Source organism: Coenobita brevimanus, chromosome 116 (genome assembly GCF_032717465.1).
Source record: "Coenobita brevimanus isolate Jiangsu-jjx chromosome 116, ASM3271746v2, whole genome shotgun sequence".
Lineage (NCBI taxonomy): Eukaryota > Metazoa > Arthropoda > Malacostraca > Decapoda > Coenobitidae > Coenobita > Coenobita brevimanus.
This window is the reverse complement of record NC_137069.1, coordinates 12,361,277-12,376,792: the sequence shown is the minus strand read 5'-3', so window position 1 is coordinate 12,376,792 and position 15,516 is coordinate 12,361,277. Positions and strand designations below refer to the sequence as shown.

The 15,516-nt window shown below is 42.2% G+C and overlaps 1 non-coding gene and 1 pseudogene across 1 annotated transcript; both read left to right on the top strand.

Annotated features, from left to right (window-relative positions):
- Window positions 1-2,102: 2,102 nt before the first annotated feature.
- On the top strand, window positions 2,103-9,415 carry LOC145418791 (uncharacterized; annotated as a pseudogene).
- LOC145418841 (5S ribosomal RNA) lies at window positions 5,139-5,257 on the top strand. Its single transcript, XR_013900746.1, has one exon. It is a non-coding gene; the product is annotated as a 5S ribosomal RNA (ribosomal RNA).
- Window positions 9,416-15,516: the final 6,101 nt, after the last annotated feature.

The window sequence follows — 15,516 nt, the reverse complement described above, 5'->3', positions numbered from 1 at the left end:
TATTATCTGCTACCACTGAGCTATGTGATGTAAGCTGCACAAGGATATATAAATATAGGCCAAGTTAAAGTGATGAACTAGTCTATATATGACAAAACAACGAAGGAATAAGGAAAGAAAATCGCTAAGGAACAGGTGCGTCGGAGATTCTTAAGTCGACGAAAATAAAAGTGAAAGAGGCAACGCCAGGAACCCCGTCCTCTCTCACAAGTGGCTGCCTGAGTAACATCCTAATTTTTAATGTCTTTCTCAACCATCCTTCACTCTGTCTCAACCATCCTTCACTTATTATATTGAAAACTGAGTACATAAATTCTATATATACAGTGGATGCTGTGAAATATGAAGAAAAGCACAATAAATAAAACAATAAATATGATAGCAGTAGATGACCGAGACACGAGAGGCATCTGGAAAAAAAATCTCGTGAAATTAATGAAAGCGATACTCACCTGAAAATGATGGTAGTTCAGTGGGATCGTCACTCACGCTCGTCCTACACACTTCCACGGATATCACTCGCACTTATTTTCCTCGCAAAACCGCCAACAGAACGCCAAAACCGCTAAAAACACCGCAAAACCAAACAAACTTCTAAACGCGTGTGAGTCCTCCATCAGGATCTCACGATGTGGGGAGATGCAGGTAGGTATGTGGGCGGGGCTTGTACAGTGACGTCATCGGCGTCCCCAAACAAAAATTTATCTTTGCGTCATTTCAGAGTGTTATGCATTGTTTAAGTGGAATACACACACCCATATATTGAAATACTGTGTTACTGAGAAGCTACGGTAACTTAGAAAATGGGTACAAATGCAAACAGCGAGGAAAAGGGCAGGAAGGAGGGAGGGAGGGGGAAAGAGAAGAAAGGAGAGGAGAGGGGGAGGGTGGACGGAGAGTAAGAGCGCAGTCCGAGCGAAACAGTTCCACAGGACCCACGTGCCTAATGCTTCGAAACAGTGAATGCTGGACAATGAAATGCATTAGCCACTCAATCACTAACGAATTAAATGTGTGTGAAGGATAGGGAAGGCGAAATGTGGACGGATAAGAGCTAAAAGATAAGAAAAAAGTGAAGGTATTTAGTTAACTGTGAGTGACATGAGACATGACAATGAAACAAGAAACGGACCATCAGCTTCCCGAATCACCCCTCCTCCTCCTCCAGTAAACCTGTGACCGACAAGAAGAAACGAAGCACCGCGTTAGATCTGCTGCAGTACCCAAGTCTGAACGTTGGATGAACCCGGAGCCTATTTTCCTCCCGTCCATCACATCTTTGGAGCTAGTGTGGCCACATGCAAACTCTTTTCACCCTGTTACCACGAGGGAGGGTGTCTGGCTACTGCTTCATTAATACTAGTTTAGAAATTCGAACAAGTCGGTACGTGTCTAGAAGGAAATGTTTTAGTTTACGTATGCTGATGGTTCCCATCCTTCCTTTATTTTATTATATACATCATTTGTTTATATATTTACTTAACATATTTTATTTATTTACTGCTCGTTGTTTGAGTATACTTGACTTGTAAGAGTCTACACCACGCCGAACCGCACCACGCCTTACCGCACCACGCCTTACCGCACCATACCATCCCACACGACGCCGCACCGCACCACTTCCCACCACACCACTTCCCACCACACCACACCATTTCACACGACGCCGCACCGCACCATCTCCCAAGACACCACACTGCACCACATCACACCACACCATCCCACACGACGCAGCACCACACCACGCCGCACGGCACCACACAGTCCCACACCACGCCCCACCGTACCACGCCGCACCACACCACACCATCCCACACCACGCCCCACCGTACCACGCCGCACCACACCACACCATCCCACACCACGCCGCACCGTACTACGCCGCACCACACCACTTCATCTCACACGACGCCGCACCGCACCACGCCGCATCACACCATGCCTCACCACACCACGCCACATCGCATCACACCTCACCACACTACGTCTCACTGCACCACGCCTCACCACATCACTTCGCACCCCACTGCACTCCACACACACACACACATACACACACACACACACACACACACACACACACACACACTACAGGCTGTGACATGATGGCAATTACAGAGGCGTGGCAGATTACCCCTGAATTGTGTAACATTCAAAACTTTGTGTTATTTCACCATCTCAGGGTTAATCGCAGGGGTGGAGGGGTAGCGTTGTTCTGTCATGCTGACTTGAATCCCTCACACCTCAGTGTTGAGATTCCCGAGGGAGTTGAGGCCTTGTGGGTTAGGCTAACCCCCGTCTTCGCCCCCGTCACACTGCATCTGTCATTGTGTGTGTGGTGTATCACCCTCCACGCGCCCCCATCACCCACCTCCTCACCAATTACATCATTGAGACTACCGACGCCCTATGAGTAAGATTTCCTGCTGCAAAGCTGGTTGTATGTGGGGACTTCAATTGCCTGGACATCAGTGAAATTTTACACCAGCTAAATCTTACTCAGGTCGTGAATTTCCCCACCCACGAGCATACAACCCTCGATCTTATCATCACTGATATGGCCCAGCAGTACTCCCCTCCCCGACCTCTCCCCCCTCTCGGCCGGAGCACCCATATCACCATTCTATGGACGCCGGCACCTAACACCTCCATGCCAAGGCAAAGGGTCACCCGATACCACCGCCCTATGCCGGACTCTGCCATGAGGGAGTTTGGAAGGTGGGTAATTCAACACCAGTGGAGGGAAGTTTTGGACGCTGAGGATGTAGATACCAAGTGGAGGAACTACACCACAACTACGACTGAAGCCTTTCACCACTTCTTCCCTGTCAAAGATTTCTCTGTGGATACATCAGATGCCCCATGGATGACACCACGCCTCAAGCGACTCATCAAACAACGCAACAGGACTTATTACACCGACCGCGTCCTGTTCAGGTTCCTGAGGAACAGGGTCATCAGGGAGTAAGGCAGCCAAGTCATCCTACTACCCAAACAAACTACATCACCTCAAACAGCAAGACAGCAGTCGGTGGTTCAGCAGAGTCAAAGCTCTTTGTGACTTACAAAAGCAAACTTCTATTCTTCCCTGTACCTCTGACTTATCACCTGACCTAGCAGCTCGAGAGATTAACAGTCACTTTGCCTCTATCTGTCAGAGTCTGCCCCCTCTCGACCCTTCTCTCCTACCTGCCTACCTCCCTTCCCCCTCACCATCCCCCTCTGTCCAGGTGGCCAACGTAGCTACAAAATTGAAGAAACTGAGGCATAACAGATCTACTACACCTTCTGACCTGCCAATCAAAATTTACAAAGAATTTGCCCCAGAACTTGCTCTCCCACTGTCCTCCATAATTAATGCCTCATTATCTCAAAACCCCTGCCCCAGTGACTGGAAAATTTCCTACTTAACACCCATCCCCAAAATCCATAGCCCACAATCACTGAGTGACCTCAGACCAATTGCCATTACCCCTATCCCGAGCTTATTTGCTAGGATTTTGATTTCGACTTGGCATATGATAAAATTAAAAACTCAATATATATAAGAACATAAGAAGAGGGGATAACTGCAGTAGGCCGGTTAGCCCATGCTAGGCAGCTCCTAGAAGAGTAACTGAACTACTTGAATGAGATAAGGATAGCAAAGAAGAGGCTCTCCCCCGCCCTCCAAACTCTCCAGCCGAAGCCGGCAGGAAAAAGTCAGAAAGAACACCACGCCGTATAGAAAAACTGGCTTGGACATTTTACAGGAAAGTGTGAAAGGAGAATAGAGACTATCATAGTGTAACCTGAAAAGAAAAAAATTATGAATTAATATTGGTTATAAGATTTTCTTTATTCTATATCCACCCCTTATTTGTCATATGCTTATCTAGCCTATGCTTGAAACTCTCAATGGAAGAGGCGGCAACTACTTTACTAGGTAGCTTATTCCATTCATCTACTACTCTATTACCAAACCAATTTCTACCGATTTCCTTACTGAAACGGAATTTTTCTAGTTTAAAACCATTATTTCTAGTTCTAACCTGTATGCTCACTTTAAGTACCTTGCTAATATCTCCCTTATCTATACCATTCATCCACTTAAACACCTCAATTAAGTCTCCCCTTACTCTACGCCTCTCTAGCGAATGCAAACTTAGTCTTTTCAGTCTGTCTTCATATGACAGGTTCCGGACGTCATGTATCATTTTTGTCATTCTTCTCTGTACATTTTCTAACGAATTAATATCCATTCTATAGTAAGGACACCAAAATTGTACTGCGTAGTCTAAATGTGGCCTTACTAATGCTAGGTAAAGTTTCAGTATTACTTTAGATGATCTATTGCTCACGCTTCTCGAAATAAATCCTAGGACCCTATTTGCTTTATTTCTCGCATTAATACACTGTTGCCTTGGTTTAAGGTCGTTACTAATCATAACTCCTAGATCTCTCTCGCATTCCGATTTGCTAATTTCTTTGTTACCTAAGCTGTATTTAGTATCTCCAATGGTCTTACCTACGTTAAGTACTTTACATTTTTCAACGTTAAATTCCATTTGCCAAGCTTTAGACCATTTGGACAATGTATCGAGGTCTTTTTGTAAGTTATGGCAATCGTCAGTCGAGTTAATGATACGCCCTATTTTTGTATCGTCAGCAAATTTGCTGATGCTGCTATTGACTCCTAAGTCTAGATCATTTATATATATATGATAAATAATAAGGGACCGAGTACTGAACCCTGTGGTACACCGCTAGTTACTAATCCCCAGTCCGACTTAGTTCCATTTATTAATACTCTCTGCTTTCGTCCTTTCAGCCAGGATTCTATCCATTTTAAGATATCGCCGTCTATACCGTGTGCTCGAACCTTTCTAACTAACCTTTCGTGTGGGACCCTATCAAAAGCTTTACTAAAGTCCAGATAAATAACATCGTAAGCTTTATCACTATCTACTGCCTCATAGACCTCCGAGTAGAATGACAACAAGTTTGTGAGGCAGGATCGTCCTTGCCTGAATCCGTGCTGACTTTCGTTTATAAGTTTAAATCTTTCTAAGTGTTCTCAAATCTTATTTGCCAAACCTGACTCTAACATTTTTCCTACTATTGACGTTAGACTTATCGGACGATAATTCGACGCAGCTGCCAACGGCCATACCATGTTGAGTACACTGCTTCCCATCCAATCAGCGAAGTTAAGCAACGTTGGGTCTGGTTAGTACTTGGATGGGTGACCGCCTGGGAACACCAGATGCTGTTGGCATCCCTATATGTCAAGTGGGGTTGGTGGAGGATTAGTGCCCCTCCCTGTAAAACAATTAACTCTAAGCCGTTGGCCACCCTGTTTGGGATACATGGCGTCTGGCAATGAATGAAAAAAAAATGAATGATTTATCACCCTTTTTAAAGATGGGCACTACGTTTGCGGTCTTCCACGCCCCGGGAATTTCTCCTGAACTTAAAGAGTCATTAAATAACGTTAAAAGTGGCTGACATAATTATTCTTTTTTTCTTTTATAATTTTTGCATATATATCGTCCGGACCTGGCGATTTTTGAGGTTTTAAATTATTAATTTCTTTCAGTACGTCCTCCTTACTAGTAGTTATTTTCCGTATTCTCATGGTAAATATTTGCTGCTTGAGGGACCAGGCCTAGATTTTCCTTGGTGAATACTGATATGAGATAATTATTTAGGATGGAGCATATTTCTTTATCTTCACTGGTAATGTCACCTGATTCTGTTCTGAGTGGTCCTATCCTATCTTTATTTTTCGTACGGTACATTTGATAAAAACCCTTTTTTTTTTTTTTATTTACTTGCAACCTTAATTTCATAACTTCTCTTTGCTTTTCTTATCTCCCTCTTTACTTCTTTATTTAAAATCGTGTATCGGTTACGTAAGTGTTCCTCTCCATGTTTTATTTTTCTATATATTCCTTTCCTTTGGCCTATGAGAGATTTTAATCTGTTGTTTAACCATCTTGGTTCCGAATTATTCGTTCTAAACGGTTTTGAAGGAATATATCTATCTTGGCCTCCATGTATTATATTTATTAACTCGTTATACTTCTCATTGGTCGAACGTCTGATTGGTACTGGAGCTGAGTTAATTTCCGTCACCTGGACTACATTCCTATCTACCACCTCCCCCCTCACAGACACCTGATGGACATTCCCACGTGTTTCCTGCGCCTGACCTACGACCTGGGGTTCCCTACTGACCTGGCATTCCCTCAAATAGCTAATCTCCCTGTGGAATACCGTTCAAAAATAAGCTCATAAGCCATCAAAATCTCCTAGACGAAAATTAGGAACGGTGGAGGTATTTTCAGTGGAACAGACATCCCAAATAAATTTGAACTTAATTTCTTCATGATCGCTATTACCAAGTCGTCCACCAACCTCTATATCGCTAATGATATTTTCTTTATTAGCTAAAACCAAATCTAGTATATTATTACCTCTGGTGGAATCCCTGATATACTGATAAAGGAAATTATCCTGTATTACCTCTAGAAATTCCTCTGACTCTGCATCTCCTGTCTGATTTCTCCAATCTATCCTTGGCAGATTAAGGTCCCCTACAATTATTACTAAACTGGACTGTGATGCTTTCCTAATTTCCTCCCAAAGGTATTTACTATCAGCTCTACTTAATTTAGGAGATCTGTAAATTGCTCCTAAGACTAATTTCTCCCTATTGTTACTAATTTCAACCCAGACACTTTGTGTCCCTATTTACTTTAATGTCTGCTTTATTGTAACAGTTTAATGAATCCTTTACATAAATAGCTACCCCTCCCTCCTTTCTTCCCTGACGGTTTGACACAAAAATATTATAGCCTTTTATCTGATATTCTGCTAAAAATTCTCGAGTGTCTATTCATCCAAGTTTCACTAATAACGGCAATGTCTATTTTCTCTATACAAATTAAAGCCCTCAGTTCATCCATTTTATTACGTAAACTCCGGCTGTTTGTGTAGTACACTTTCAGATTATTACTAGTAGTTATGCCTCTACCTTGGCATTTACTGTTATTTATTTTATTATTAACTGGGAAACTCTTTACTTTACTAATATAACATTTTTTTGTACTAACGCTTATCGCCCTTCTATCATCGCTTGTTCTATCATCTATCATCGCCTGCTCAATTTGAGGTGCCTGAGTGGATGTATCTACACTAATGGTTGAACTTTTGTTCTTAATTTTGCAAGTATTGATGCATCTATCCAAACATGGTGATAATGATTTCTGAGTGTAGTTGCTGCATCTTCCTGTACACCTACTTCTCAATCTCGAAAAAATCCCTCCAACTCCCTATCTATCATTCCAGCTAAAACAGTAACTCCCTGCCTGCTAAGATGAGTCCCATCCCAACTATACAAGGCACTCCGTCCATAAAACTGGTCCCAGCTGTCTATGAAAGGTATTGCATTATCTTTGCAATACCTTTCAAGGCGGCAATTAAATCCTATTGCCCTGCTCAACCATTCCCTTCCAACCCGCCACCTTGGTAAAACACCAAGCACTACAGGGGTTCCTCCCCTCTCCCTAACCTTTTCTAACATCAACTTGTACCTTTTCCACAGTACCTCACTCTTACGGCTACTAATATCATTGCCTCCTACACTGAGGCACACAGTGGGTTTGTCACCACTTTCCTTTACGATATTTGAAATTTTTTCTACTACATTAGCCAACCTGGCCCCTGGAAGACACACATGTTTAGCGATTGGAGTATACATAGCCCTGTTCAGATATCTCACCTGGGAGTCTCGAACAACAGCAACATTTTTCTTACCTTTCTTGTTCTGTTTATACTTACCTGTATTGGAAGTTCTCTCACCGTCCTTCTCCTCTACTTCCCTCTCTGCCTTCCCTTCACATTCGTCCCGTAGTGCGTCGAATGCATTAGTGGTCTTAACTTCCGTTTGCTTTTTAAGAGTGAACTTCGTTGCACCCTTGTTAACTAGTGTCCAACCTTCAGCCTTTTTCTCTTTCTCCTCCAATATCTCCTCCAACAATTCCCTCATCTGTGACTTCTCCTGCCTGAGAATTTGTACCTCCCGCTTCAGTTCGAGAAATTCCTCCTTTAATTCAAGGTAGTCCTTTTCAATACCTGCAGTGGGGACACAGCTCTCTGCCGAGGAAGCCATTACGCACAAATTCACACAAGGTAGCACACACAATCACGGGTCACTACGGGTCACCACAACACACACTCTCACGGATCACTAGCAAAGCACTATTGCTGATCACTACAACACACTAACACAGCCACAACAATTTGGTAACATGAAGTCCTCCTCCACTACTCATTGCCTTGTCAGTTTTCTTGACTTCCTACACAGCCACCTGGACAAACGCAACACCTCTCTGGCTGTCGCTTTTGTTGACTTTAGAAAGGCATTTGACCTTGTTGACAACACTGTTGTCATCAACAAGACCATACGACTGGGACTCCATCCACAGCTGACGGCGTGGCTGGCTGACATCCTCACCGGGCGACATCAGGCCGTCAGGTATCTGGGGTCGATCTCCTCTCTCAACCCCCTGACCTGTGGGGTGTCCCAGGGTACCAAGATGGGTCCACTGTGCTTCCTCATCCTCATCAACGATGCCCTCACGGACACCCTGCATCGGTGGAAGTATGTTGACAACAGTACCGTTGGCATTCCCATCAACACCAGGCAGCTGGACAACTCGCCACTCCAGTCCACCCTGGACAGACTCAAGAAGTGGACTGAGGAGAACAAATTGACAATCAACCACACCAAGACTGTGGTGATGCACTTCTGTACCTCCTCACAGGCCATGGCTCGTCCCCAGCTGTCAGTGGACGCCCATCCCCTCCAAATGGTCCAGTCCACTAGACTGCTTGGTGTAACGGTGGATGACCGGCTGAGCTGGAAGCAACATGTCATCAACATAGTGAGGACAGCCTCATATAAACTGTACATGCTGCGTAGACTCAAGTCACTGGGAACGCCAGCAAAGGAGCTACGTGAAGTTTATACTGCTTTCATACTCCCTACCTCATGTACGCCTCCCCAGCGTGGTCTTCCTCGCTCACCCTCACACAACAGCAGCAGCTGGAGAGGACACAGAAAAGGGCGTGCAAGATCATCCTGGGCCCTGCCTATGATGGCTACGACAACGCCCTGACTACCCTGAGTCTGCCAAGGCTTTCCGAGAGGCATCGGGAGGCACTGGGGAAGTTTGGGAGGGGGCTATTATGTCACCCTCGTCACCGACACTTCCTCCCACCTGACGCTCCCCCACCAATTTGCGCTACAAGGCACATTAACAAGCTTGTGCCGATCAGAGCGCCAAGGACTGACAGGTACAAGAACAGCGCCTTTCCATCCATTGTGCACATGACTCAGTCTAGTCCTAGATTTAGCATACTATGTTAAGTGAACCCCATGTACATTGTCAGTGTATCACTGATGACCCAATAAACCAATTATTATTATTATTATTATTATTATAATTATTACACACACACACACACACACTCACAGTTTCACACACATAGACATTCACATACAGATACACCAACATACACAAGCACACACACACACACACACACACACACACACACACACACTGGCTGTGAAGCGAATAACTGGCAACTTAATGTTCCTAAAATCGACAGTCGGCAGTGTTTTATTTCTGGATCTATGGCAACTCTAACACGGAACTGCAGAGAAATAAAAATAAATAAAAATAAAAACGATAGAAAGACTGACTAGGAGAGTGTACATGAGTGACGTGGAGTGGGGAGGGGGGAGGAGGACACCGAGGATGAGATGAAGCGAGGAGATGGAGAGGATGGAGTGGAGAATGAGAGACTGACTTGGAGGATACATAAAAAATAAAAACGATAGAAAGACTGACCAGAAGAGTGTACGTGAGTGAGGTGGAGCGGGGAAGGGGGAAGGGACACCGAGGATGAGATGAAGCGAGGAGGTGGAGAGGATGGAGAATGAGAGACTGACTATACCTCATACCAATTAATCTGGCCAGGCATGTATGGCAACACCGTTCCTGCCGAGATTCTGATTGGCTGGAGGTGTTTGTTCGACTTCGTCGTTGCTTAAACCGATCCTCTCTTTATAATCAGATGTAATACTGAGCTTGTCGACAAAACAATCGTCAAAAGCAATAAGAAATCCGTTATATACTTATAAACAATAATATTTTCGTAGGAAGATAGAGATATGAGTCAACAAAGTATTATAACAGTCCAAGTCAAGGTCAGCATTCGACCAATTTCATTAAATCTCTGACACTCCTTAATATAACAGAAAATTAAGGAAACCTGCTTAATCTAAGCGTTGGTATAACACATTTAAATTTTAAGATCAGTCCGTACTGTGATAATAGAGGATATATATATACTGGTAATGAAATAGTTTTCCTTTAGCCTACTTTGATTTTTGCGATTTATTCAAACCTCCCTCCCCGCAGAACTAGTCTTTTCATTAGAATTTTTAATTATTCAGAGTTGTGGCACGATTTAAGGGTGCGGACTGATCTTAAAATTTAAATGTGTGTTATACCAACGCTTAGATTAAGCAGGTTTCCTTAATTTTCTGTTATATTATGAAGTGTCGGAGATTTAAAGGAATTGTTCGAATGCTGACCTTGACTTGGACTTATAATACTTTGTTGACTCAATATCTTTATCTTCCTACGAAAACTTCATTGTTGATAAGTATATAACGGATTTCTTATTGCTTTTGACGATTGGTTTGTCGAGAAACTCAGTATCACATCTGATAATTAAAAGAGTATCAGTTTTTGCAACAACGAAATCGAACAAACACTTCCAGCCAATCAAAATCTCGGCAGGAACAGTGTTGCCATACATGCCTGGCCAGATTAATTGGTATGAGGTATAGGAGGATGCATGAAAGTGGGGAGGAGTGGGGACGGAAGAGGGGGACACCAAGGATGAGATGGAGGGATGGTGTGGAGAGATCAAAGAGCGTGACGTTAGCCTATTTGGAAAAAAGGCAGCCTGACAGTACGAGACAAGGTGACGTGGAGATTCGTTTGTGATCACCTCTTGCAGGAATATGGCGTTTGAGAGAGAGAGAGAGAGAGAGAGCTGCACAACACTGAATAATTTAGAGAGCCCTTCGGGTTCCTCCCCCCTTCCCCCCTCCCTCCCACCGCCCCCTACCCCCTCTTCCGTCTACTGCGACACTGAGTTTATCGTCGTCATCATCATCATCATCGTCATCATCATCATTGTCATCATCATCATCACCGTTATTACTAGCAGTCATCACCATCATCATCATCGTTACTGGCAATCATCATCACCTTTAATAGCAGTCATCATCATCATCACCATTATTACTAGCAATCGTCATCATCATCATCATCATCATCATCACCATCCTGACCTCATTAGCCTAAAAGCATACTCTGTACATTCCACACAGAGCTCATTAAAACACACACACACACACACACACACACACACACACATTAACACACGAGCACTAAAACACATAAAGGCGACCAATGATATACTAAAGCACACACACACACACACACACACACACACACACACACACACACACACTAAAACAGCATAATGCACTCTAATTAGCATCACCATCACGCTATGCTGAACCTTTCCCTTTGCTCGAAATAAATGCACAAGATGAGAGAATATTTACCTTCCTTCACTGTCTGTCTATCTGTCTACCTGTCTGTCTGTCTGAAACTGTTATAAGTAGGTATGTGTGTATGTATGAATGAACCTAAGTACGTATGTTATATATGTATGAATGTACGTATGCATGTATGTGATGTGTATTTATGTATAAGGTATATATGCACGTGTGTTCGTCTGTCTGCCTGTCTCTATCTTCAACAGACAAAATGCGAGGAAGTAATACACCTCCATCCTTACTGTCTTTGTCTCCATTTATCTGTCTGTCTATCTATCCTATCTCGGTTTCTGTTTCTGTGTCTGTCTGTCTGCCCATTAAAGCACACTTATTAACATCACTATGCTTCTTACGGTATACAGTTATGCTATACAAATGAGAGAGAGAGAGAGAGAGAGAGAGAGAGAGAGAGAGAGAGAGAGAGAGAGAGAGAGAGAGAATCAAAACCCCCTCTCTCCATGTATGTCTGTGTCTGTTTATCTGTATATCTAGGCTATCTGTCCTGTTTGTCTATCTACCAGTCTGTCGATATCCCTATCCTTCTAGTGTCTATCTACCTATCTGTCTAAATCTGTCTACCTGCCTGTGTTTCTATATACACACGATGGAGAGAGAGAGAGAGAGAAAGAGAGAGAGAAACGTTTTTTTTCAGTCTTGCTGTCTTTTCATTTATTTACATATCTATCTTTCTATCTGTCTATCTATCTATGTATCTATCTCCATCTATCTGTTACCTATACTTTTTAAAATTTATCTCAATCTTTGTTAGTCTATACTCGTTATATAACACTATAACACACTATAACACGCTAACACACTCATTAACGTCATCATTAACACGCTACGGTGAATTACGTGCTTTGTTTGTTAGAGAGAGAGAGAGAAAAAAAAAATCTTCCTTCTCACAGTCTTGCTGTCTTTTCATCCATCTATCTATCTCTGTCTCTTAATCCAACCTGTCTAATTTCTCTCTAAATCTTTCCCTTAATCTATACTCATTATATAACACTATAACACACTATAACACGCTAACACACTCATTAGCGTCATCATTATCACGCTACGGTGAATTATATGCTTTGTTTGCTAGAGAGAGAGAGAGGTCCTGTTATAGTCTTGCTCTTTTCATTTATCTATCTATCTACATATTAATCTATCTATATCCACCTATCTGTTACCTGTACTTTATAAAATTTATTTCAATCTTTCTATTAATCTACACTCATTATATAACATAGCACTATATAACACGTTAACACGCTCATTTGGGTCATTATTATCACGCTACGGTAAATTACATGCTTTGTTTGCTTGAGAGAGAGAGAGAGAGAGAGAGAGAGAGAGAGAGAGAGAGAGAGAGAGAGAGTTTCCCTGTCTGTCTTGCTAAATCGGCCCATCTAGCATGTTTTTCTGTTTAAATGTCTGTCATCCTTGATGCTTCTCTCTCTCTCTCTCATATATATATATATATATATATATATATATATATATATATATATATATATATATATCCCATTGGAGCCCAGTGTCCGGAACATTGAACAGAACTGGGATTTTTCAAGTTTTTATAAAGTAGGGAACCCCCGCGTAGGGACCTATGAGCTTCGCGACTATGAGCCGATAGGCGGAGGGCGGTACGCTTTGTACCCACCCAGTGCCATGTCTCGCCCAGCACCCCTGGGATCCAATGGGTTATATATATATATATATATATATATATATATATATATATATATATATATATATATATATATATATATTGTTACGGAACAGAGAAAGATAATGTACACTTTAAGTGAGAAAATTAAAAATCACTACTGTCCCGTAAAGTTCCAGGTTCAAAACAAAGAGTTAGGTAAAATTACAAGTTAAAGTTTAATGCTTAAACTAACAACAAAACATTCAGGACTCATAAGGATAATGTAATGGCAAAAACAGGTTAAATATATGGTTAACTGCAATAGCCTCTATTAACACGAAATTAGCAAGAGTAAATTTATCTAAGTCAGCCCTGATAAAATGAGATACCAGATAATACTCAGTGAATGCCAGATAAATAATTACAGATACAAACTATTATCAAAAATGACTAACATAAAGAACCCCACACGAATTACAAAAACTTCACTAGGCCTACAAATTAAACTTATGCTACACAGTACAAGAAAAAATGCAACAACAGTTATACTCAAATTACACACAGCTGCTAGATGGTTGGAGATTTCTTGAGCACTCACAATAATAATATCTGTACAGGGGAGGACAGAGATGTGAACAAAATGAGGAGCAGATCTAAGTGGCAATGATGCAGAGGCTGAGCTCATTATATAGGGGCCGGCAGAGCCTGATACAACTTGTAAGAAGGACGCGCAAATGAAGCCATGGGGACAAAGAGCTGAAAATCCCGCACTGTATAACAGAGAGAACGACTTACTCTACTATAACGGTAGAAGGGGGGACTGAGGCAGAACACGCTCGTGATCAAACATGCAGCAACTGTGCGTTAAAATTACACAAAGGATGATGAAATCATAGGCTAGGTAACACCTCCCCACAAAGAAAAAAGAAATTTACAAAGGAAATTTCTTATTACTCTAAAACAATCTGTCTAAAGTCTAGATAAGCAATCTGCAATAACATTTTCTTTCCCCTTGACATGTTGTATGTCTAATGAATACTCCTGAAGAAGTAGACTCCATCTTGTCAATCTCTGATTTTTATCTTTAAACTTACTAAGGAATTTCAGTGGGTTATGATCGGTATAAATGACTATGGGGTCAAAACCAGAACACAAATAAAATGAAAAATGCTGTAAACCCAAAATCAAGGCCAAAAGCTCTTTCTCAATAGTTGAGTAGTTCTTTTGAGGTGGAGTGAACTTCTTACTGTAATAAGATACAGGATGTTCAATACCCTGATCATCCTCTTGCAGCAAAACAGCCCCAGCTCCTGTATCACTTGCATCAACAGCCATCTTAAAAGGCTTAGCAAAATTTGGAGTAGCGAGCACTGGCTGACTTAATAGAATAGCTTTAAGTTTGTTGAAAGAGGATTCACAGTTATCGGTCCAGACAAATTCAACTCCCTTTTTCAGTAGGTCTGTAAGTGGTGATACAAGAATAGAAAAGTTAAGAACAAATCTCCTGTAATAACCTACCATTCCCAAAAATCTTTGTAGCTCTTTCCTACTTTTAGGTCTGGGAAGATCACTTATAACCTGAACCTTAGCTCCTGGTGGTGCAACATGTCCATCACCAATTACATACCCAAGGTACTGAACTTTAGCTTGACCAAACTCACACTTTGATAAATTAGCTACAAGATTAGCATGAACTAAACGGTCAAGAAATTTACTGACATGGCATAGGTGATCTTTCCAGTTGTCACTGAAGATTAATACATCATCAATATAAACAACACACCCTGCCAAACCCTCTGTTACAACATTCATGAGCTTCTGAAATGTGGCTGGTGCATTCTTCATACCATACGGCATTACAGAACATGCAAAAGCCTTTCCTAGTGTTACAAAACATGAGATCTCCCTAGCACGTTCAGTCATAGGTACTTGCCAGTATCCCTTTAACAAATCAAACTTACTTATGTACCTAGCCTTTCCGATCTTGTCTATGCAATCTTCCACACGAGGGAGAGGGTAAGTGTCTGTTTTGGTTATCTGATTAACACGTCTGTAGTCGATGCAAAGCCTCTGTGACCCACCTGGCTTAGGGACTAGAGTGACAGGAGAACTCCACTCGCTCTGACAGGGCTCAATCATCTTGTGGTCCAACAGGTAGCCAAGCTCCTTCTGGATGAGAGGAACTTTC